Here is a 26,778-nt window from a genome sequence, read left to right as displayed (position 1 = left end):
CCTGCTTCCATTCACCCACCGCTCCTACCTCTGCTTCCATTCACCCAACTGCTCCTGCCACTGTTTCCATTCACCCCACCGCTTTTGCCACTACTTCCGTTTACCCTATGGCTAATTCTTCCATTCACCCCACCGCTCCTGCCCCTGCTTCCATTCACCCACCGCTCCTGCCCATGCTTCCATTCACCCACCGCTCTTGCCCATGCTTCCATTCACCCCACCACTCCTACTTCCATTCACCCCACCACTCCTACTTCCATTCAATCCCCCCTGCCCCTGCTTCCATTCACCCACCGCTCCTGCCCATGCTTCCATTCACCCCACCACTCCTACTTCCATTCACCCCACCACTCCTACTTCCATTCAATCCCCCCTGCCCCTGCTTCCATTCACCCCACCGCTCCTGCCCATGCTTCCATTCACCCCACCACTCCTACTTCCATTCAATTCCCCCTACCCCTGCTTCCATTCACCCCACCGCTTCTGCTTCCATTCACCCCACCACTCCTACTTCCATTCAATCCCCCCTACCCCTGCTTCCATTCACCCCACCGCTTCTGCTTCCATTCAGCCCACCACTCCTTCTTCCATTCAATCCCCCCTACCCCTGCTTCCATTCACCCCACCGCTTCTGCTTCCATTCACCCCACCACTCCTACTTCCATTCAATCCCCCCTACCCCTGCTTCCATTCACCCACCGCTCCTGCCCCTGCTTCCATTCAAACTCCACCCCCCCCCCTTCTGCCCCTGCTTTCAAACAATCCCCCTTTTCTGCCCCTGCTTTCAAGTGCCCCTGTTTGAATGGAGAGGCGTTCTCCATAGAGGATGAACGGAACGCATACTTGACTGCTGCATTCAAATGAGCACTCGGTACCCCCCATTCTTGTGACAGGTTGGAGTCTGATTCTTAGTCAGTCATAAGGCAGCTCAGGTAAGACAGTGCAGATATATTCATATGGTGCAGGCCTGTGACAACACAAGGAAAGACTTTCTAAAAGCAGCAAAACCGCAGGAAATTACAGTAAAACTCTGTGCGGCATTAGTCATGTGGTTGTCCTCTATCTGGCAACAACCGCAGCATAACCACAAGGTGTGTATATACCGTCAGTAATCCCTACAGGCTGTGGTTGTAAGTGCTGTAATGTATTCTGAAGCTGTGACTTGTCCTTTACATCATTGCTCTATTTATCTACTTAGGAATCATTTGTCACATGGGACCATTAATAAAAAACACAAGTGAAATCTAAGCATTGTTATAAATAGAAGACGCATCATATCTATAATTAACCATAATTAAAACAGGTCACATGTAACTTACATCGTCTTATAACGCTTTGTGCGGCATTCAGCCACTAGGTGGCAGTAATATATCTCAGTGAATCTGTTCCCACATACACGTGTCCTGCTCCGTCTGTGTCACTTAGCTAATAATAAACTGGCACAGTGTTTCCTGCCAGGGGGTCATCATATAATTCAAGTTCATTCTCTACATGGTTCCCATAAAAATCTCTAACCAAATTAGGCCAAGAGTTATGAAGCATCAGACATCCCCAAATTAATCTTATATTGATCAAATACATAAATGTGCGCCACATATGAGTGCTGATGGATATCTTGGCCCCACGATATGGAAAATATCATCATATTAATAAGCTTAAATAACAAAGTGAACATGCATTCTCTGACTGCCAGGTATTAAATATTATATGCCGTATAAGACGTACTTTTTCTTCCTCAAAACTGGGGGGGGAAAAGTTGGTGCGTCTTATAAGGCGAATACACACCTATTGCGGCGGTCCCTGCGGCCATCAACGGCCGGGACCCATGGCTAATACAGGACACCACCGATCGCGGTGATGCCCTGTATTAACCCTTCAGACGCGGTGATCAAAGCTGATCGCCGCGTCTGAAGCGAAAATAACACTAACCCGGCGGGCTGTTTGGGACCGCCGCGGTGAAATCGCGGCGTTCCGTACAGCTTACAGGACTCCGGGAGGGACCTTACCTGCCTCCTCTGTGTCTGCTCCCTGCCGGGATCCCCTGCATGGCCGGCGCTCTCCTTTGTCGTCGTCGCGCACGCCGTCCCGTCATCCAATAGGAGCGGCGTGTGTAGCGACATCATGGCGGCGACGGAGAGCGAGGATACCAGGCAGCAGAGACATTCCGGAGCGACGGGGACACCCCGGGGACGCGGCGACAGCGATGAAGGGCGACATCCAGGGCAGCGGTGACGGGTCTGGAGCGGCGGGGACACATGAGTATTACCTCCTATACCAGTGGTCTTCAACCTGCGGACCTCCAGATGTTGCAAAACTACAACTCCCAGCATGCCCGGACAGCCAACGGCTGTCCGGGCATGCTGGGAATTGTAGTTTTGCAACATCTGAAGGTCCGCAGGTTGAAGATCACTGTCCTATACTTTACATTGTATTTGGTTCAGAATCTTTATTTTCTAGATTTTTATCCTATAAAATTAGGTGCGTCTTATATGCCGGAGCGTCTTCTATGACGAAAAATACGGTAATTATTATTATTAATATTATAGCTGTATGCAGTGTGGGAATACAGAACCCTGACTGTATACGCAGGACATGTGCATGTCACTTCTAACTGCATCCTAAGCCTTGTACTTTTCTTCTCGCACACGGATCATATTGTTGTATTTTTAAGTAATTTGTGAATGAACTCCGTAAGAACAGTCCGTAGAAACACATTCACGTTTGTGTCAAAATAGATTACGTCAAAAATCACTATGAAAACTATGGCAGAAACCTGAAATACTGCCTCAATACGGTCTCATCAGAAGTGCAGAGCATCCATCACTGTCCTACAATGATGGAGCAGAACAGAAAAAGCATTGGGGGTGTGAGCAGGGCCTTAGGGTGCATTCAGACAGAGAAAATGGAGTGAGGAATTTTCTCACGGAATTTCCTCATTGGTTTCATGATTTTTTGCATAGAGCAGAAATTATCCGGAATGGGCGCTTATGTCTGCGGCAATTTGCCACACACATAAGCGCTGTCCCATGGGACCTTCATAAAGAATTCCGATTAAAGGGGTACTCCGGTGAAAACCTTTTTTCTTTTAAATCAACTGGTGGCAGAAAGTTAAACATATTTGTAAATTACTTCTATTAAAAAATCTTAATCCTTCCAGTACTTATTAGCTGCTGAATGCTACAGAGGAAATTCCTTTCTTTTTGGAACACTGATGACATCACGAGCACAGTGCTCTCTGCTGACATCTCTGTCCATTTTAGCAACCGTGCATAGCAGATGTATGCTAAGGGCAGCATGGTGGCTCAGTGGTTAGCACTACTGCCTTGCAGTGCTGGGGACTTGGGTTCAAATCCCACTAAGGACAACAATAAATAAAGCGTTATTATTATTATAATAACGTCAGCAAAGAGCACTGTGTTCGTGATGTCATCAGAGAGCATTCCAAAAAGAAAAGAATTTCCTCTGTAGTATTCAGCAGTTAATAAGTACAGGAAGGATTAAGATTTTTTAATAGAAGTAATTTACAAATATGTTTAACTTTCTGCCACCAGTTGATTTAAAAGAAAAAAGGTTTTCACCGGAGTACCCCTTTAAACATGTTCAATCTCATGCTGGAATCCAAAGGCTTGTCAGAAGTGATGGAAAAACATGTTTAGAATGGAGCATTATTATTTTCTGGTAAACCAACAGATATCATGACAGGACCATTGAATAGAAAAATACAATCCAGAATGCAGGTATGAACAGAGCCTTATATTATGAAAGCGTACCTCCAATGGTGGTCCTGGCAGGATAGCTGTTTAAACTTCACTGCAGCTTCGGAGCCTGAGACTTACCCTGAGACAAATTTGCAGGAAGTCCCATGCAAGACTGTGGGACTTCTGACAAATCTGTCTCCTGAACACAATAGTATTGGGGCAAGATTCAGGTTTTAAACTTGCCACAAAATAGACTGATATCCTGTCGCCATGATCGGAAGTACGCTTTAAAAAAAATAAAATAAAAAAAGAGCCAATGCAAAAATCACGTGACTGTTACTGTTATAGACTATTATCTGGGAGAACATCACTTAGGGTGCATGCACACCATGTTTTTGCAATACTGTTCCCGTATCAGATTTTTGATGAAAAACAGATTCCTCAAAACCAGACTAAACTGTATCAAAAAGTGTGTACAAATTTTAACCCATATACGGTTGAAAAACGTAGACGGTTTGAAAAATGATGTCTGGTTGCATCAGTTTTTTAAGAAAAAAACTTATACGTTTTTTAACTTTTCATTCCATTTTGAATAAAGTTTTACTTGTTTGATTGAAATTCCAAGAAAAAAATAACTGTGCGAAGTCAAAAACTGTATGGTGAAAACCGGATGGAACCGTACGCACATACAGTTCTGTACGGTTCCCATTGACTCCCATGTTAAAAAAAAAAACGTATACGGTTTAATACAGTTTTTCACCCGGACCAAAAAACGTGGTAGACTACAGTTTTGGGTACGGGTAAAAAACTGGACAAAACCGTACAGGATGCAAAACGGACTAAACCGGATGATTCGTTTGACATATGGTTTACAATGTTAAGTCAATGCATACGGTTTTCTATACAGTTCCATACGTTTTTTAACTTGAAACCGTATATGGGAACTGTATAACAAAAACGTTGTGTGCATGCAGCCTTACACTAAATAGATTTACTCCTCTGGTTCACCATAGACCACACATGACTTGTAGGACAGTCGCAACTTCCATGTCCCAGCATCTGCTCAGGGTGTGAACAGCATTGCACCGTGACATTAGTCCCCACCGGGAGGCCCTGTCCTCACCCCCTCAGTATTCTCACCAGCACAATAAGACTTTCTACAGTATATTCCCCCGGCAGTCATAGTCTCAGGTAACATCTCCACATTGTTCTCCTTTTGCGTCTTTACGTAATACACTGAGCAGCACAATCCGACCTGAGGCGAGATTCCTGACACTGGCTGACAAGCACTTCTAGATTACGTGTCCAGACATTTTACAGCTCTGCGCTCCATTAAAAACAATAATCCGCTTTTATTGCATTGAAAATATTCTGTCTGCAGATCTCCACCCCCAGCGTAAAGTGGTATTAGTAGTGCTGTCCTCATGAATGATCCCTCCCGCATATCTACCTTCACCCCCGAGAGTTGGCAAACACACGTTATCCAATTAGGGTCAGTATGTAACAGTGCCACTCAGTTCACCTTCCTGGATTACCTTGTCACAGCTGACGGTGCCTACACCTGAGCGAGCAGCATAAAATAAGCATGACATAGCTCAACCTGGAGTCCACCTCCTCCACAGTACCCGATAGAAGCGTGTTACATGGAGAGAGCCCAGATAGGCAGTAAAGAGGGTAAAAAACATAAAACAATCAGTAAGAGAGAAAAAACAGTGTGTAGAGAAGGAGGATTCCTACCCAAGTGCTGTCATCGGGGGATTGTGCTCACTGTCTACAGCACCTTCTGCATTACATGAAGGGGAGGTTTCTGTATTGTGTGAGGGGGGGTGGGGTGGAAATGGGATCGTCTTTAAAAGAATTTAACCTTTTGACTGCCACATAGTACATGCTTGGGGCTCTTATTTGTCAAGCAAACATCAAGCACATGAGGTATAAACATTTACTGTACAGTGTTCATTCATCGCCCGCTCAGCCGGGGCACAGCACTCTTCCGCTGTGTGGCTCTGCAGGCTCGGAAAATCTTCACTAAAATCTGATATGTAAGTGCTACCCATGATGTTTAAAATCAGCGTGGAATTCTGTATCCGAGACAGGAGTACCAGGCAGGTTACATATAAACATACTGAGGTGATGGAGCGATGTTTACAGCTACAGTATCTGAACTTGGTATGTTGGACAGTGACAGGAATCGATCACTCCCTGCAATCGACTCCTACACAAAAGAGCAAGCTTACATACACTGGAAGATATTTGGCATTACAGACACTTGTATTACCCCTTTTCCTGTACTGTTTCTGCTGTTCGACTACATGTACTAACAGGAACATTCTAATCTGCTGTCCATTTGTACAGAAATACACAATGGGGGGTATTTATTAGGGATCGACCGATTATGGGTTTAGCCGATATTATCGGCCGATAATCACGATTTTGGGCATTATCGGTATCAGCAATTACCTTGCCGATATGCCGATAATGCCCCACCGCACCGCGACCACCACCCCCACCGACCCGCCGCACCGCGTCGCACCCCCCCACCGCACCGCGTCGCACCCCCCCACCGCACCGCTTTGGCCCCATTGCCTCCCCCATCCCTGGTTTTATAATTACCTGTTCCCGGGGTCAACGCTACTTCTGGCTCCTGCTGCATCCTGCGTTACACTGTGCGCAATGACGATTGACGCGACGTGACGTCAATGCGCACAGTGACAGCTCAGGAGGACGCCACCGGAACCAGATGTAGAGTGGACCCCGGGCCCCGGGAACAGGTAATTATAAAACCGGGGGTGAGGGAGGCAATGGGGCCGAGGCGGTGCGGTGGGGGGTGCGACGTGGTGCAGCGGTAGGGGGCGCGGGGCAGCGGTGATAGGACTCAGGACCCCCGGACAAGCAGGGGGAGAGAAGCGGGCGGCGGCGGCGGTCTATGGCACCACAAAAGCCGCTGCAGTTCATTGATTTAAAGCGCCCGCTTTAAATCAATGATCTGTGGGGGGTAAATAGCCGATAACTTATAACAATATCGATATAAGTTATCCGCTATCGGCCCTAACCTCCACAGAGTATCGGTATCGGCCCTAAAAAAACGATATCGGTCGATCCCTAGTATTTATCAATTTTGCCTGTTGACCGTTTCTTTTTACCCTTTTTTTCTTCACTTTGGTTTTCGTGGACATGCACCAAATTTATCATTTGGTGCAAGTTGTTTGTAATTTAGGCTCAAATGTTGAAATCAGCTGTTCACAGCGCCTTTTACACAGAACTTACCTGCAGTATATCAGCAAGCGACATGAGTTATTTTCTTTTGTGGGGTTTATAGTCACCATGTGAAATGGATTTTATTTTCAACTTGGGTATTTTTTTTTTATTTTTTACTTTAGTGCAGTGGTCTTCAACCTGCGGACCTCCAGATGTTGCAAAACTACAATTCCCAGCATGCCCGGACAGCCGTTGGCTGTCCGGGCATGCTGGGAGTTGTAGTTTTGCAACATCTGGAGGTCCTCAGGTTGGAGACCACTGCTCTAGTGCTTACCTTTCCTGAACCTGTGCGGCAATGTCCAATGCTGGCTAAACGGAGGGTGAAGGTCCCTCAGAGACAACTAGGTCGCAGGATAGTATTGAGCAGCCCCGGAGGCGTCGCTGCTTTCAGAATTTTTTATTTTTTTTTAATGTATTTTGACGCCTTTACATTTTCTGACATTGCTAAGTGTGTTTTCCATGTGCAAAACAGGATTTGCGCCAATTGCGCCATTTGCGATCGATTGATGAATTACTGACTAAAGTTAAAATCACTCACAGGACCGTGTGATTTTGAGAAAGTTCTAAAAATGACAGTGGAGAAGATGTGCCAAACTTTGGCGCAAAAAGACACCGCGCCAAAGTATTGCGCCAAAGTTACGTAAAAACAAAACCCACATAAATCCTTTGATAAATACCCCCCCCCCCCCCCCCCCACACTGCTCCCGGAAAGTCTTCAGACTATTTCACAATTTTTATGTAATGTGGTGTCCTTGGGCTAAGATAAAATGAAATCCTGTTATCCCATCATTCTGCTCTCAATACCCCATAATGATAAAGTGACAACAGAAGGTTACAAATTTTTGCTGACCTATTGTAATGGAAAAACTAAAACCTTGCAGTGACATAAGTATTCATACCCTTTTTTATTTATTTTTTGTTTAAAGAGCAAAGGAACGTGCAAGAAAAAGTGCAAACGTGTTACACTAAAAAACATGCACAAAGGATGCGGTCTATCGCTAGCCCTTCTGTGAAAGGAGAAAAGCCCCCCATAGAACCTTACCCTCCAGAAGGCACATGCGAGGTTCCAGGTTCAATGTCCCTTTTTACCAAAGCTACTAAAGGACCACAAATGCTCCTGGCATCCACCTAGGCATTAACCAGGGTATCTGCCCACAGAGCAGTTAAACGGTCGCTACCCTGCCAATTCAGGAGTAACCAGAGATTTTGCAGGGAGGTTTGTAACCTGGGCCACACACACCTCCCCTAGACCGCCAGGAGGGACTCCCAGAAGGGCTACCGCATCCTGACAATCCTGTGTACATACAAAACATAAAAAGTGACACAGTGACTACAAAAATAAATAAATAAGTGAAGGTGTGAAGATATACTGCCCAGACAGGTGTGCCACCAGTGTAGAGGTTGGTGCAAGTGCTTCAACTCAGTGAGCCCTTTCACTCTGTGAGTTTCGGCACCTCGGGGTCACCACTCCCTAAGGCACAAAAGTACCTCGGCTCTAGAACCTCCCAGCCACATTGTGAGACCCGGAGGGAACAGGTCAAATCAGGGCAGCCGTTGAGCTGATTCCTCAGAACCAGCCCCAGAACACCCTGGTACACCTGCCTCCATGCAGCACCCATCCCCACCTGGGCCACTGATAAGAACAGATATTACACTTGATCATAGCCAAAAGACCAAGAAGTATTCCTACCCTTTACTCAGGGCTTAGTTGAAGCCCATTTGGCATTGATTACAGCCCCCAGTCTTCTTTGGGATGAGGCCACAAGGTTTACACACCTGTGTGCTAAGGGTCATTGTTTTGTTGGAAGGTGAACCTTCTGCTGAGGTCCAGAATGTTCTAGATTAGGTTTTCATTAAGAATATCCTTGTACTTTATTCCATTCAGCTTTCCCTCCGCCCTGACCAGTCTCCACAACATGATTCTGCCTCCACTATGCCTTACTGTAGGGATGGTATTGGGCAGGTGATGGGCAGTACCTGGTTTCCTCCAGACATGATACTGCCCCCACCATGATCACTGTAGGGATGGTATTGGGCAGGTGATGGGCAGTACCTGGTTTCCCCCAGACATGATGCTGCCCCCACCATGATTACTGTAGGGATGGTATTGGGCAGGTGATGGGCAGTACCTGGTTTCCTCCAGACATGATGCTGCCCCCACCATGATCACTGTAGGGATGGTATTGGGCAGGTGATGGGTAGTACCTGGTTTCCCCCAGACATGATGCTACCCCCATCATGATCACTGTAGGGATGGTATTGGGCAGGTGATGGGCAGTACCTGGTTTCCTCTAGACATGATGCTGCCCCCACCATGATCACTGTAGGGATGGTATTGGGCAGGTGATGGGCAGTGCCTGGTTTCCTCCAGACATGATGCTTCCCCCACCATGATCACTGTAGGGATGGTATTGGGCAGGTGATGGGCAGTACCTGGTTTCCTCTAGACATGATGCTGCCCCCACCATGATCACTGTAGGGATGGTATTGGGCAGGTGATGGGCAGTACCTGGTTTCCCCCAGACATGATGCTGCCCCACCATGATCACTATAGGGATGGTATTGGGCAGGTGATGGGCAGTGCCTGGTTTCCTCTAGACATGATGCTGCCCCCACCATGATCACTGTAGGGATGGTATTGGGCAGGTGATGGGCAGTGCCTGGTTTCCTCTAGACATGATGCTGCCCGCACCATGATCACTGTAGGGATGGTATTGGGCAGGTGATGGGCAGTACCTGGTTTCCCCCAGACATGATGCTGCCCCCACCATGATCACTGTAGGGATGGTATTGGGCAGGTGATGGGCAGTACCTGGTTTCCTCTAGACATGATGCTGCCCCCACCATGATCACTGTAGGGATGGTATTGGGCAGGTGATGGGCAGTACCTGGTTTCCTCTAGACATGATGCTGCCCCCACCATGATCACTGTAGGGATGGTATTGGGCAGGTGATGGGCAGTACCTGGTTTCCTCTAGACATGATGCTGCCCCCACCATGATCACTGTAGGGATGGTATTGGGCAGGTGATGGGCAGTGCCTGGTTTCCTCTAGACATGATGCTGCCCCCACCATGATCACTGTAGGGATAGTATTGGGCAGGTGATGGGCAGTACCTGGTTTCCCCCAGACATGACTCCTGAGGCCAAAAACTTCATTATTTGTTTATTCTAAGCATAGAATCTTATTGCTCACTGTTTAAGACCCTTAGGTGTTGTGTGTTTTTTTTTTTTTGCTTACTCCATGCAGATTTTATGTGTCTTTTACTGAGGAGAGGCTTCTTTCTGGCCACTCTACTGTGAAGCCCATTTTGATGTTGATTTTCTCAAGGTCTCTCCCATCTGCACACAAGATCATTGGAGTTCATCCGGAGTCGCCATTGGGCTCTTGACACCACAGTTACCAAGGCCCTTCTCCCCAATTTCTTTGGTTAGTGGCAGCTCTGGGAAGAGTCCTGGTTGTTCTATGTAAGAATTTTGGAGATAAGGAGCAACAGAATAAAATGAATTCATTTATAATAATAGCACAGCAGCAGGTTTGTGCTCAGGACTGGACAATCTTGCTGAACAGAGACAAGAACTAGAAGACTCTGCTGATTATATAAACCAGGGATTTTGAGCTGTCCTCATACTGCTTCTCTCCGGCTTATGTCAGGATGATTTCTCAATGTCTATCCCTGGAGAGGCATACAGCATTATTCTATACCATCAGAGGCATACAGCATTATTCTATACCATCAGAGGCATACAGCATTATTCTGTACCATCAGAGGCATACAGCATTATTCTGTACCATCAGAGGCATACAGCATTATTCTGTACCATCAGAGGCATACAGCATTATTCTGTACCATCAGAGGCATACAGCATTATTCTGTACCATCAGAGGCATACACCATTATTCTGTACCATCAGAGGCATACAGCATTATTCTGTACCATCAGAGGCATACAGCATTATTCTGTACCATCAGAGGCATACAGCATTATTCTGTACCATCAGAGGCATACAGCATTATTCTGTACCATCAGAGGCATACAGCATTATTCTATACCATCAGAGGCATACAGCATTATTCTATACCATCAGAGGCATACAGCATTATTCTATACCATCAGAGGCATACAGCATTATTCTATACCATCAGAGGCATACAGCATTATTCTGTACCAGCAGAGGCATACAGCATTATTCTGTACCATCAGAGGCATACAGCATTATTCTGTACCATCAGAGGCATACAGCATTATTCTGTACCATCAGAGGCATACAGCATTATTCTGTACCATCAGAGGCATACAGCATTATTCTGTACCATCAGAGGCATACAGCATTATTCTGTACCATCAGAGGCATACAGCATTATTCTGTACCATCAGAGGCATACAGCATTATTCTGTACCATCAGAGGCATACAGCATTATTCTGTACCATCAGAGGCATACACCATTATTCTGTACCATCAGAGGCATACAGCATTATTCTGTACCATCAGAGGCATACAGCATTATTCTGTACCATCAGAGGCATACAGCATTATTCTGTACCATCAGAGGCATACAGCATTATTCTGTACCATCAGAGGCATACAGCATTATTCTGTACCATCAGAGGCATACAGCATTATTCTGTACCATCAGAGGCATACAGCATTATTCTGTACCATCAGAGGCATACAGCATTATTCTGTACCATCAGAGGCATACAGCATTATTCTGTACCATCAGAGGCATACAGCATTATTCTGTACCATCAGAGGCATACAGCATTATTCTGTACCATCAGAGGCATACACCATTATTCTGTACCATCAGAGGCATACAGCATTATTCTGTACCATCAGAGGCATACAGCATTATTCTGTAACATCAGAGGCATACAGCATTATTCTGTACCATCAGAGGCATACAGCATTATTCTATACCATCAGAGGCATACAGCATTATTCTATACCATCAGAGGCATACAGCATTATTCTATACCATCAGAGGCATACAGCATTATTCTATACCATCAGAGGCATACAGCATTATTCTGTACCATCAGAGGCATACAGCATTATTCTATACCATCAGAGGCATACAGCATTATTCTATACCATCAGAGGCATACAGCATTATTCTATACCATCAGAGGCATACAGCATTATTCTGTACCATCAGAGGCATACAGCATTATTCTATACCATCAGAGGCATACAGCATTATTCTATACCATCAGAGGCATACAGCATTATTCTATACCATCAGAGGCATACAGCATTATTCTATACCATCAGAGGCATACAGCATTATTCTATACCATCAGAGGCATACAGCATTATTCTGTACCATCAGAGGCATACAGCATTATTCTATACCATCAGAGGCATACAGCATTATTCTATACCATCAGAGGCATACAGCATTATTCTATACCATCAGAGGCATACAGCATTATTCTGTACCATCAGAGGCATACAGCATTATTCTATACCATCAGAGGCATACAGCATTATTCTATACCATCAGAGGCATACAGCATTATTCTATACACTCAGAGGCATACAGCATTATTCTGTACCATTAGACTTTATTGTGAAATATACTATGCAATATACATTTTATTTACTGCATACATCGGTGTGGAGCAACATAGCATACTCCCCATTCCATACAGCCACATAGCCTCATATCTCCTTAATAAACTGCATGTGAAGAAGCAGTGCTGGAATAGTGAAGCGGTGCTGGAATAGTGAAGCGGTGCTGGAATAGTGAAGCGGTGCTGGAATAGTGAAGCGGTGCTGGAATAGTGAAGCGGTGCTGGAGTAGTAATGCGGCGTGCATTCTGTTCTCTCCCAAGAACAATAACACAACTGCACAATATGTGCCCACAGTGTCCTATCAGACCAGTGAATATATTATAACGTGATGAAGCCTAACGAAAACAGAAAATCCCTTGCAATGGCAACCATCAAAAATGGTAACAGGTTACACTGCTGCCCCTTCTCCAAATGGTCAGGATAGTGCAATTATTATTATTAAAGGGGGTTATCCCAAGATGAAATCAGATCTGTCCACAGGATATCTGATTGGTGGGGTCTAACTGCTGGGACCCCTCACTCATTATGAGAATGGGGGTCTATTGTCCCCTGAGTGAATATAGCAGCATGTATCCTCTATTTCAGTAGCTCTCAACCTTTTTCGCGACTGTACCCCCAAAGTGGAAAGTATGTCCACGAGTGAACTTACACACGAGGGGTTCCCGCGGACAAAATAAGTCTTAATAAAAGTACTTAATTTCATAATGGTGTGTGCTTACCTTTACTCTTAGTTACGCTTAGTTTAACATGCTTACCAGGCCTGTGTCTATCCCGTTCAGTGGGAGTCATAGGGCTGCACTGACGAGTGACGTCCTTGTGCGCTGTGCCGAAACCTCAGCGCAATGTCAGGGACGTCACACGTCAGACCCGGCAGCCACTGCAGCTCCGCCCATGGTACAATATAGTGAGCTACTGCGGCGTCCAATCCCCGCTGTGCGCTGACAAATAATGTCCAATGCATGGACAGTATTTGTCAGCGAATTGTCGTACCCCTGCACAACCCTTGGTGTACCCCTTGGGGTACGCATACTCCTGGTTGAGAACCCCTGCTCTATTTATTCTCTATGTGACTTTCTCTGAAGTCCTGGTAAGTTAATGATGCGGTGGCCAAGCATTCATGATAAGGGTCCCCTATTCTTCTGATCCTAATTATAATACAGTAAAGCACATAAATATCTGTCATTATGGCTATGCCTGTCTGAGGGAAGCATATACAGACAGACCATCTGATTATGTGCAGTGATGAGGTATTAATGATGTCCCACCTTTACACCCGCACCCTTCCCCCTGGGCACTGTTTTACAGCTTTCTTACTATAAATATGTATGAGGAGAAAGTTGTCAATCAGCACCTAGAGGAGCGGCTGCTCATGAATCCATCACAATCCTGCGCTGGCACCGAGAGCAAAACTACAGCTGCCCTCAAAATGGCAGCATAAACATGGTGGCGGATTTTCTTTCAGCTGTACAGTATTATCATTACCCATATATTGTCTGACCCCACTATTACTCATTATTACCCATGCATTGTTTTTACCCCATTTAAACCCATTATTGCCAAAGCACTGTTTTACCCCATAAATGCTTATGCGTTTCCTGAGACTTAAGATAGATTTTTGCCCAAATTTTTTTAGATGTTAGAAATCTGCAGGCAGCCAAAGAGTACCGCATGTTGTGTGTAGACCACATCATAGTAGTTTGTGCCCCAGAACTCTCTTCCCGCTCGGCCAAAGATTTATATTATTCCAGTTCCCAAGCCAAGTGTTTTACGGTGGATTCTAAAACACTAAGTACCTGCAAACCTCTGGTACACGGCCTGATGAAGAGACTTAAGTCGTCTGGAGAGCTGCTGGGTAACACCATTTAGCATTTCTTTTATTCCAGTTAGCCATTAAATGGTATCGTAACTGGAAACCAAAATATTTTGTTTACAGATGCCATAAAGTATATTACAGAAAATGCATTTTTCTTTTTCTTGTTTCAGTTGCCACTTTTGCAAAAGTGATTATCAATTTTTGAGAAACCGATTCCAAGGTGACAACCAATGTGGCAGCGAAATAGCAAACGAGTCAAATCCAGCACAGTTGAATGAGATAAAACTTCTTTACCTTTTATTGTTATGCTTTAAAATCATATACCGTGAACACAGTCACCAGACAGAACACGCACATAAAGCAGTAGATTTACATGTTTCTGGTCTTAAGGACCCTTAGTCATGATCTGATTTGCTTTATTAAAGAGAGTATATATACTAGAAATCCTGCCCCTAATATATCAACTTCCATAAATTTAAATACAAAAGATATAAGCATTATAAAATCATGTATATAAAAAAGGAAGGGCTTTTTTTTATATTAAAAAAAATATTTTATTTTATTTAAAAGGGAGTTAATTCACGTTTATTATTTATTTATTTTTTACAAATTTTTTTTCTTCACCTTTTTTTAGTCCCCATAGCGCACTATTACATGCAATCTGTAGATTCCATACACTGATCAATGCTATGCGATAGCATAGCATTGATCAGTGTTATCGGTGCTCCTTTACTACTGCCTGCCATGAATGGCTGCAGTAAAGGAGCGATGATTGGACGGCATGTCAAAACAAAATTGCTACCGATAAAAACTTCAGATCACGGCACAAAAAATTAGCACTCATATATCTCCATATATGGAAAAATAAATAAGTCATATGGGTCAGAAACTGACAATTTAAACATACAAATTTTGGTGCATGTAGTTGTCATTTTTTTTTTGTAGTAAAATAACATAAAACCTATATAAATTAGGTATCCTTGTAACCATATGGACCTACAGAGTAAAGATTTAGTGTCATTGTTACGAAAAGTGCACTGCGTAGAATCGGAGGCCCCAAAAAGTTACAAAATAATGTGTGTTTTTTTCAATTTTGCCCCACAAATATTTTTTTTCTGGTGTTGTCGTAAATATGGTGGTAAAATGATCAATGTCATTACAAAGTACAATGGGTGACGCAAAAAACAAGCCCTCATAAAGGTCTGTAGGTGCAAAATTCAAAGCGTTCTGATTTTTAGAAGGTGAGGTGGAAAATACAAAAGTATAAAAATGAAAAAAACCTGTGGTCCTTAAGGGGTTAAAAAGACCTCTGCAAAATGAAAGAAGCAATCTGATTGGTTGCTATGGGCAACTGGGCCATTTTCCTCTGCTCAGGTTTGATCAATCTAGCCCATATATGTTTTTAATTTACATGGTTTTGTATATGAATTTATGGGAAGTGATGTCATGTATTAGGGGCGTATCTCTCCCGTAAAGTAAATCAGATTATGGCTATGGGTCCTTGAGACCAGAAACGTGTCAATCTACTACTTTTTGTATTTTGAAGCATAACAATAAAAAGTGAATAAGCTTTATCTCATTCAAGTACTCTAGGTTCAACTTGTTTGCCATTATGCTCATTTATGTCTGATAAGGGCTGTTCATATTAAATGTATGGCCTCTGATAATGTATGCACCGTAACATATACAAACGGAGGCCATCACAGATGCCATATAGTGTCATTCTTCACTTGTAGACACTTATTGTAAAAACAAAGGGGGGCATTTACTAAGGCATGTAGTCTGTAAACATTGCGCAAATGGTCAATGTAGATTGAGAATACGCATTTATTATGCGAACATCTGCCAGTTTATATTCCATTGGGAGGTTCTCCCCATCCACAGGATCCACAGGATAGGGGATAAGTTCTTACACTAATTGCCTTCACAAATTGTACAGTTATTAGCTGAAAAGGCAGTAAGAAATGTGCCATTTTGATTTTTGAAAATAGCAGTATGATTTCGGGGTAATTAGTATCGGTTCCGCTAGATAAACGCCTCATGTGAACACAGCCTAAACAGTTAAAAGTTGGATTCATGTTGTTCTCGCTGGTCGGAGCCATCGGTGCTTTAGTGGTTTCCTGATCCTGGGACTTCACCATTATCTCCAGTTTCCAAAGCCGCCTTTACTTAGTCACTTCTCATAAAACGGGAAAATAATCTCCACAATTTTGCTTGTTTTTCATTCATAGCTCTTCTTGTAAAGTGTAGCATGCACGCCAAGTGCGCAGTTTTGTTTAACAAACCGCAACGTAATGTCGCTCTTTACAGGTGGATGGGATTTATTACAAAGCTTATTACTCATAGTACTGTATATTCTGGTCAGCTAAAAGACACTGAAAACTGCGCCGATGTGTCTCCACGTATTATTACACAAGAACATGTACAGTTTGCTTTCCATTGGTAATGTCATTGTTTGGTCGGGTAAGAGCTGTGATCAATAATCATTGACTCCTCACACTATTTATTCCAGGAGTCCTGCCAGCGTTATTATCCTGTTCTTACATAATATAGCACTGAACATAGCTCCTTCGGTGTTGGTTGTGGTAAGAATGCCCTTTATTTACCTGACTACAGCATGTACATTCTATACATTGCTCCTATATATGGCTTTGAGGTATTGCCGGAAATGATTATGTATAAATTCCAGAGTGTAAAGAATACAACTTTGTATGTTAGTTACAAAACTTCATAACATGAGAATATTCTGACTCTTGGCGTAGCTGCAGGGTCCTGCAGAACATATAGGCAGCCATAGCAGTTTTAGTAGCGCTCAGAGAAAGGTGTATCCAACATAGGAGGCTATCTAACATAGAAGGCATATTCAAGACTGGAGGCGTATCTAACACAGGAAGCATATTCGAGACAGGAGGTGTATCCAACTCACAGGGTGTATTCCAGGAAAGAGGAAAGGGAATGTTTTGGACCATCATTGTCACTAGCAGAGAACAACAGGATGGCTGCTACGTGGTCCTCTTGCCGTGCTTCATAGCATCGATGCAATACCTGGCTCTTGTGACATGTAGACAGATGTCCTCCGAGATCCTTGTTCTAACAAGTATTTTGCTTGGAGCATAAGTGCATTCAAGCCGAGTTCACACTTGCCCTTTTTGTTACGTACATATGGGGCAGATGTTATTAACCCCTTCTTGTCGTGACGCCAGGGTGTGGTTTAGCCTTATCAACCCAAAGGTAATGCCGCTGGTCCTGGGCTAGGCACGGGGGCAATGAAGACACCGACACCAAGATACGGGCAAACGGTAGCGTTACTGTGGGTAGACAGATGACACAGTCTATGCAGTACAGCCAGAATCCCAAGGAGGTGATCAGTGACCCAGGGGGACCTCACAAACTTGCTGGGACTTGCAGTAGGTAGAGACACTTTAGTACAGGCCAAGGTGACTAGACAATTGACTTGACTGATGACTGACTTGTGACTGACAGGATGATGACTTTAGCTTACTTGAGCTGACTTGTGGCTGCAGACTTTAGGCTTGAGGCTTCCAATGCTCTGGACACACTCTGTAAGATGTCTTGACTGCACTGGACCTCAGGAACAAGAGAGAGATTGCAGCCCCTCCCCTGGTTTTATAGGGGGGCTGTGCAAGGAGCCCATAGGTCACTTGGGGGGGGGGGGGGTCACCTGGTCACTAGTGCCTCCTGGGTAACAATCACATGGTATAACTTTAATCACATGGTACAAACTATTAAAGGTGCAATACACTTTATATGGAATAACAAATTTAAATGGGGGTAACACTGCAGGGGGCCCTGAGGACATAAAGGGACTCTGCCTGACAGGGCAGGAGAAGAGTACAGGGAAACACCATCCCATACTGCACCACCACAAACTCCCCCTCTTTAATGATGTCTCCCTCGACACCCAGTCCTGGAGGGCGGAGGACCGGAATGACCACAGGGGCCACAGACAGTTCCTGGGGCATTTCAAACAATGTCCATATCCAGATCTGGTGGTAATAAACAGGTGAACAAAAGGAGTCCATGTGGCATAATAATGTCCTTACACGCTCAAAACATGTGGAGGCTTAGTAACCTTGTAACTGCTGTAGTAACATGATCAAAGGACAATATACATAACAATATACATGACTCTTTCGGATTGGGCTGCCGGAGGCTATTTACCCAATGCCTTGGCTACTGGGGTCCATCGGTTGCACACACTTCCCCCCAGAACTCTATACATTGCTAAACAACATTGGACATTTGTTATCTTATTTTTTACGTGCACAGTGGGTTAACAGGAATACCATCTGGCAATTAAAGTATCCTGGGCACGTGGACACAAGAAAATATTAAACATAAAACATTCTTATCATAGACACTTGTAGACTGCTACAGTAAATACTACAGCCCTAATGTAAATATAGAGATATGTACACTATTTAATATGGCGTTAGTTACCTATGTGTGGTACATAACTTAATAGGGTACTTTAGTCTTTATACCTGGCTGGGATTTGGCCTTGTGTAGACCGTTAAGACCTACGCAGCACCACTTCTTGAGAATCAGAAATGCCTACTTCTTCGGGAGCTCTTGATACAACTTGAGTTGGAGCAGGTTCTCTTTTGTCGAACTCTAGAGTAGGTAGCTGCTCTGGACTGGCAGGACTTGGACTTGTTGGCAGAGACATTGGTGAGACAGGTAATCTGGAGATCGGGGTATAGACTGGCACCAACGGTGACAAGACTGGGACTGGTGTGGTGACTAAGATTGGTTGAACCGGTCGCGTGTTTGGCGAGATACAGAAAACCGCAGGCTGACTTGGGGAGAACATAGGGACATCTATGCATGGGTGGATTCCCTTGCCCGGCGCATACTCCCTCCCAGGTCTGACAGCCAGGGGAGAAAGTGCTGGGAGCACTGGTAGATTTTCCTTGAGACACAGCTTGATTCTGTTACGATGGACAACTTGCGGCTCTTGTCCAAGTTTTTGTACCTCGTACACATCAGAGTCTGGATAGGGTACAGCCGTCACTGTGTATGGTTCTGTCTCCCAGATAGAGTCCAGTTTAAAAGTTCTCAGGAACTTCCGCAGCCAAACTTTGTCACCTAGCTGGAGGAGTGTGGCGGAGGCATGACGGTTATAATCTTGCTGTCGTCTTCGTTGAGCCTCGCCAATCTTTTTGCCAACAATCTCTTTTGCTTTTTGGATCCTTCTTTGATGGTCAGAGACCCACTCCATGAAGGCTTGTGGGGAGTTATTGAATAGGGCCTGCTGCCCATGCCACCCCATCATCAGGTAGAAAGGGGTGTACCCTGTAGAACAATGGGCCGTGTTGTTATAAATCTCCAACAATTCGGGCAACAATCTGGGCCACTCTTTATGCTTGACTACAGAAGCTGCTCGCAACATGTGGATGAAGACTTGATTGATGCGCTCACAGAGCCCGTTCCCTTGAGGGTGGTAAGCTGTAGTTTGAAGTTTCTTACAGGCGTGGAACTGACACAGCTCCTGGAAGAGTTGGGCCTCGAAGGCCGTTCCTCGGTCCGTTAGGACAGACTCCGGACACCCAAGGGTTTGTACCCATTTGGAGTAGAACATCTGGGCCGCTGTTTTGGCTGTGAGGTCTTTAACAGGTACTACGACAACCCATTTGGAGTAGTGATCCACCATGGTGAGAGCATAAGTGTACCCGGAATGGGTAGGAGACAACTTAACATGGTCTAGCGCGACCAACTGATTAGGCCTTTCAGTCTGGATGGAATGGAGGGGTGCTCTTGCATCCTTGCGTATATTCTTGGTCTTGGTGACTGCACACTCACTGCACGATTTCTCAATGTCGCTCCGCATTCCAATCCAATAGATTCTTCGTCTGACAGTAGCCTCTTGTGAACTCCAAAGTGTCCCGACTGATCATGATATGCGTTGAGGACCATCGCCGCATCTCTTTGGGGAACCAGAATCTGATAATGTCAATCACCAGAGACCGGATCCAAAGAACTTTGGTACAACAGTCCCTTGTTCACGAACAGTCGCTTCCTCTGTCACCACAGATGTTTCAATTCGTAGTCACACTGGGCCCAGCATAGACGGGTTGGTACCTTTTTCGTCAGAAGGTAGTCCAACAGATCCCCTATGACTCGATTTTCATCTTGTAATGTCTTCCAGGTGTATAGGTCTTCTTGGACCTTCTTGGACCTGGGTTTACACAACATTCTGATTATGAACTTCTGGTAAAATAGGAGCATCTCCACGACTTCCCACTCACCTTCTACAGGTGGTTCTTTGCCGGGGGTCATCCGAGACAGTACATCGGCATTGACATTTGACTGCAAGTGAAACTGTAATTGGCCAATCTTGAGGCCCAACACTGCTCAATGGCACCCAACTTATTCAGTTGGGCCAAAGGGTTATTATCCATGTAGACAGTGAATGGCATGGCAGCCAAGTAGTCCTTAAACTTTTCAGACGTTCAGTCACGGACCATACGAGGGCGAGAAGCTCCAGCTTGAAGGAGCTGTAGTTTGCATAATTTTTTTTCTGCTCCTCACAGGTTACGACTGTCATAGGCTATCACACGCTCTTGCCCTTCTTGCACTTGGGACAGGACATCTCCCAGACCTTCGAAGCTGGCATCAGTATATAGCCAGAACGGCTGACTGTAGTCTGGATACGCCAGGATGGGTGGTTCTGTCAGCAGATTAATAAGAGCTCGGAACGCTGTCTCTTGCTCTTTGGCCCATTCAACAGGTAGTCTTCCACTGTAGTTCTCTTTCACCATTCCCTGCAGGAGAGCTGTGGGGGGTTCTGCAATCTGGGTGAAGTGTGGAATGAAGCGGCGGTAGTAGCCAGCAAATCCCAGGAAGCTTCTGACATCCTTCACCTTGCGTGAGGTAAGCCAGTTCTTGCCAACCTCCATCTTTTCAGGATTGAGCTGGACTCTGGACAGCTTAATCTTCAACCCATGTTTGATCAGGACTTGGAAGTAGTCTGGCAGGTGACTAAGGTGCTCTTGGTAGGACTTGGAATACTCAATGACATTGTCCAGGTACAATTGGACACTTTGAAAATTCAGATGGCCCAGGCACCGTTCCATCAGACGCTCGAATGTAGCAGGGACATTACACAGCCCAAATGGCATACTTTTAAACTCGAACAGTCCAATGGGTGTCACAAAGGTGGTCTTCTCTCCGTCCTCCACGGCCATAGGCACTTGCCAATATCCGCTGGTTAAGTCCAGGGTGGAGAAGGAAGCAACTGACCTGAGGGCTGTGAGTGACTCTTCGATTCTGGGTAGAGGATAAGCGTCCTTGTGTGTGAAATTGTTCAACTTCCTGTAGTCAACACAAAAACGGATGGTTCCATCTTTTTTCTTGACCAGGACAAGGGGCTTCGCCCAGGAATTCTGATTCTCTTGAATGACGTCTGCCTCTTTCATATCGGCCAGAATCTTCTTGACAGTCTTATACATGCCTAGCGCGACCGTACGTGTCTCTCTTTTCTAGGTGGGCTGTCACCGGTGAGGATGATAGAGGATCTGTGTTGGATAATAGATGTATGTCCAAAGTCTGTGGGGTGTTTACTAAAAGCCTCGTGGTACCTTTTGGCGACGTTAATGACTCCCTTGACCTGATCCCTTGGGATAATATCATCTCCTACTTGGAGTTGTGCCCACCAGGGCTCAGGAGTACTTGCAGCGGATCCTTCAGATACTTGGGCCGCACACTGTCGGGCCACCTTGCATTCTGTTAGAATGTCCCTTGACTCTATGAGACACAGCTGGGCGACTGGTGTGTATTTAGGTAACACAGTAACAGCATCAGACAGATTGACTAACTGGACTGGGACTCTCCTGTTGGTAACTGTGACAAGGCTTCTTGCAGCTCGGACAGGGGGGATTATCTTCCAGTTGCATAGGCTCCAGCAGGGCTTGATAGTACTTGTTCCTTACTCCAGAACGTGCACGGCACCAGATGATGGTCTCTGTGTTAGGTTGCATGGTCACCGACCTTATGTCTTGTACTCATTGGCAAACTTTTGCTACGCCTGTAGAACTTTCAAGTGGTGCTGCGCAGCCCGCTGGCCTGAAAGAGACATGTAGGGGAGAGAGGCATGGAAGGAATCTACTATTTCAGCAAAACAGTTTTTCATAGTGTTCATTCCCAATATTAACTCAGCAGATCCCTTACCTGACACATTAGTTACAATCACTCCCTGCCCTTTAATTACATGCTATCCCAATTGAATGGTTGGCTTACAATTTCCATGTCTGGGTATTGGTTGCCCATTACCCGCCACTATTCTAAAGTCAACATCATCAGGCTCACACAATAAACTAGCATCCCAGTGCTTATAAAAAACATTTTTAGGTATAGTAGACACTTGTGACCCTGCATCTATCAGCGCCTCCAACTGTACAACTTCTACAACAATTTTTTACATAGGGGCAGGAGGTGACATAAAGTGAAAGTCCTGACCTAGATCATTCAGGGATTGGAACTGATGACAGTTTTCCTGAGGGCCGGTCCGCGACCTCAGGGGAAATCCGTTTAAATCACAACACTGCAATTTCCAATGTCCTGGTTTATTACAATAGGTCCAGAAGGGTCTTTGAGTCCCCAAGGGCCTATTGGGTGGAGGGTTGAAATTGCTGAGAGCAGGAGCGGGAACAGAGTTTCTATGCAGGGGCTGTTCATGGTCAGGTTGAGCGGCCCGGGCAGTAAGCTCTTCACAGCCTTAGTCAACTGTTCAATGTCTTGCTTAACACTTTGTAGGTCAGAGGCTGTGATGACTGGCATAGCAGATGATACTGGGGCGGTGCCAGTGATGGTGGTGGTACTGGTCTAGCTACTGCCCCTAGTGGCTCTAGGACAGAGGTACAAATTTCCTCTAACTCAGTCCCGGATGCAATTACTTGAATAGCCAGTCTCTTAAAAGCGGGGAAGCACAGACTGGGATTTATTACTGATAACATTTTCAATTGGGCACAGTCCTTAAACAGAAAGGCGCCCGGCACTGCTGTATAGCTGTCCACTAAGCCGCTACCGCTGCGGTGCTAACATCAGGTAAGTGAAAATGGCAATTCCACAACAAGCAAAGAAAGAATGGAGCACTCACCAGGTCTTCATGGATAATTCAAGCTTCTTTTATTTCATCTTGCTTGACAGCATATACACATACGGGGGAGAGCGGACATACAGACGGGTGGGGGAGAGGCTGAGGGTGACTGTCTGTGTTCGCGCATGTAGCGCTTCGTGGGCCTGACGAAGCGCCCATGTGACGTACCTCTGATGGTGAATGTGACTCAAATACCTGGTACAGTCCTTCAAAGATCTGCTCTAGAGTCGCCTTCTCGGAGGCGGCCCAGGTGCGGACTTCCTCTAGTGCTGGTCCCTGTAGTTGTCCTGTGAGCAATTGTACCTGTTGGTTAGGAGGGACAGAGTAAAAGACAAACAAACTCTGGATCCTTCGTAGGTAGGGAGGACAGAGTCCCCCGTGAATACCGGTGCTGACTCTGGAACACCCAGGTTGTTGATGTGGACTGCAGGCAGGACTGGTAGCATTCCGGCCCCTGGGGCAGCAGATGATCTCACTGCTGGAGATGAAGGGGCACTGTCACCTGGTTGATCTGGAGAGCTGGGTGCTGACATCTTGTAGACTTTTTTGATTGCGCCTTCACTTTAAGATGAATGGAGTGCACTGTTCCTTTAAGATGCTGGTTGAGGTGCTGCAGCGGCTTAGTCTGCTGGCGGAAGCACTCTGAGGGGGTGCTCCCCCTCTATTTTGCAGGTACCCGGTAATACTGTTGGGCATTAGGGGGTTAACGTGGCTAGATACCGACACCAGAGACTGGCTACTGATGCCCGCAGGTACTTGCAGAGTCTGCGCCGCAGCAGGTGCTAGTAATTGCAGAGCAGGACGCAGCTGCCAGAACCTCCAATATGGCTGCGCCCAGGGAACTTCCTGTTTCGGTCCAGCCGGTAAAGTCTTCTCCTGTGCAACACACGGCGGAGCTTTGATTCCTCCTTGCAACACACTGAAGAGGCGTCACCGCTGGGGACTGACGGGGCGGACTGACTTTAACCCTTTCAGGTACCGACTCTTTACACTCCACAGCGGCAAACAACAGTCTTTCCTTCACCTCCCCCTCTATTTCACAAGTGCCATGAGTAAAAACACTTTTCAATGACAACAGTCCCATATGGCATATGACGCACACCCGGATCCTGTTCGTTAAGCCAAAAGTTGTGGTGTCAGTGGGGTGCAATGCAGGGTAAATGTTATAACCCAAGGGGCAGATGTTATTAACCCCTTCTTGTCGTGACACTAGGGTGTGGTGTAGCCTTAACCAGCCGAAGGTAATACCGCTGGTCCTGGGCTAGACACGGGGGCAATGAAGACACTGACGCCAAGTTGCGGACAATTGGCAGCTTTACTGAGGGTAAACAGATGACACAGTCTATGCAGTACAGCCGGAATCCCAAGGAGGGGACCAGTGACACAGTGGGACCTCGCAGGCTTGCTGGGACTTGCAGTAGGTAGAGACACTTTACATCTTGACTGCACTGGACCTCAGGAACAAGAGAGAGATTTCAGCCCCTCCCCTTGTTTTTTAGGGGGGCTGTGCAAGGAGCCCAATAAGTCACTGGGGGGGGGGGGGGTTACCTGGTCACTAGTGCCTCTTGGGTAACAATCACATGATATAACTTTAATCACATGGTACAAACTATTAAAGGTACAATACACTTTCATAAGGAATAACATATTTACAATGGGGGTAATACTGCAGGGGGCCATGAGGACATAAAGAGACTCTGCCTGACAGGGTGTGAAAAGAGTACGGGGAAACACCATTGCGTACTGGGCCACCACAATGATATGGTGCCATAGTTGCAACAAGTATGTTATTACATTACTTCAGAATTATCTTTTCAGACCCATCTCATCAAATTTACTGTAGTGCAGAATAGATGTTGATGAGACAGGATCCTGCACTGTAAGGCCACTGGTTAGGCCGGGGTCATAGTAAAGCTTCCTAGAGGAGTGTGACCCTGTGTAATTCAAGTAATAAACAATACTCAGCCCCTGCCAGCCACCCAGTATAAGAGGGCAGCAGCCAGTCTACGTGTGATCAGGTAACTGGATGAGGCTGCAGTGAGTGACTCTTATGGCGGGTAGGTGTTCACTCATCTAAACAATGGCATCTGTAAGGTGAGAAGAGAACATTTCTGTGAGATATGTCAGGGCAGATCGCACTGGAGGGTATGATGTAAAACAGTGTGAGAAGGTAAACAGTATTACATTTCATTGTGAATTTGTGGAACGTTATGAGGGGCGCCTCACGCTGCTGCAGTTTTGAATATAGTTTTATGGGATGTAAAGAAAAGCAACAAAAACCTTTAGTTGTAAATAGTAACTGCTACCAACTGCAGTCAATAAAACAAGACCATGCCTGGTTCCATATCTTCATGTTTTCTTTTAGTCATGGCTGTCACAGCATGCTGGGAGTTGTAGTTTTGCAACAGCTGGAGAGCTGCAGGTTGGAGACCCCTGCTATGTAGTAAGAGACATTTCAGAATTTTTGTGTTCATCGACAGGAGAAGTAAGCGGTCACGTTTTTTTTAATTATTGTCCAAAGACATTGGGACAAGTTTCCATAGATGTTGAGATTTTAAGACCCTGGAGTTTTAGACCAGAAAGACTAATCCTTATATAATTTTTCTGGTAATGATGTGTAAATCAGTGGCCCTCCCATAGACCTGTGGCACCCCCTAAAATGTGGGATATTTATTTAGTGCTTTCCAAAGTCACAAACTTTGCCGCATGCCTGTTTAGCCAAATAAAATAAAAAATAAATCAAAGAATATCTTCAAAAAAATATTTGAAATAAAAAGTTGTATTTTTTTCCCCTTTTTAAGTGGCTCTTATTTTTGGGGGGTCAAATCTTAGCTGGAGGTGGTGTGGTCTACACCAGCCCAGCAGTTATATTATCATTTCCATCATTAATTGGCATAAATTCTGACTTGGTGCCACATCCTACACCAGTGTACTTTCCCTTGAGATTGGCATTGAGATGGCAGGTCTTTAAAGGGGTTTTCCAGGAATAAACTTTATATATATATATGTATATATATATATATATCAACTGGCTCAGAAAGTTAAACAGATTTGTAAATTACTTCTATTAAAAAATCTTAATCCTTTCAGTACTTATGAGCTTCTTAAGTTAAGGTTGTTCTTTCTCTCTGTGCTCTCTGATGACACCTGTCTTGGGAACCGCCCAGTTTAGAATTAAATCCCCATAGGAAACCTCTTCTAAACTGGGCGGTTCCCGAGACAGGTGTCATCAGAGAGCACTTAGAAAGAAAAGAACAACCTTAACTTCAGAAGCTCATAAGTACTGAAAGGATTAAGATTCTTTAATAGAAGTA

General features: G+C 45.2%; 1 protein-coding gene, 1 long non-coding RNA gene and 1 pseudogene across 3 annotated transcripts in view; 1 reads left to right on the top strand and 2 right to left on the bottom strand.

Annotated features, from left to right (window-relative positions):
* LOC130283485 (uncharacterized) overlaps positions 1 to 26,778 on the top strand; it is a 131,231-nt gene that overhangs the window by 62,495 nt on the left and 41,958 nt on the right. The window lies entirely within an intron of this gene.
* Positions 1 to 26,778, bottom strand: part of ARTN (artemin) — a 45,373-nt gene that overhangs the window by 10,839 nt on the left and 7,756 nt on the right. The gene's annotated exons all lie outside the window — the stretch shown is intronic.
* On the bottom strand, positions 8,485 to 8,638 carry LOC130283629 (U2 spliceosomal RNA; annotated as a pseudogene).

This window comes from Hyla sarda, chromosome 7, assembly GCF_029499605.1.
Source record: "Hyla sarda isolate aHylSar1 chromosome 7, aHylSar1.hap1, whole genome shotgun sequence".
In the NCBI taxonomy this organism is placed as follows: Eukaryota; Metazoa; Chordata; class Amphibia; order Anura; family Hylidae; genus Hyla; species Hyla sarda.
This window is presented reverse-complemented; position numbering and strand designations above follow the sequence as displayed.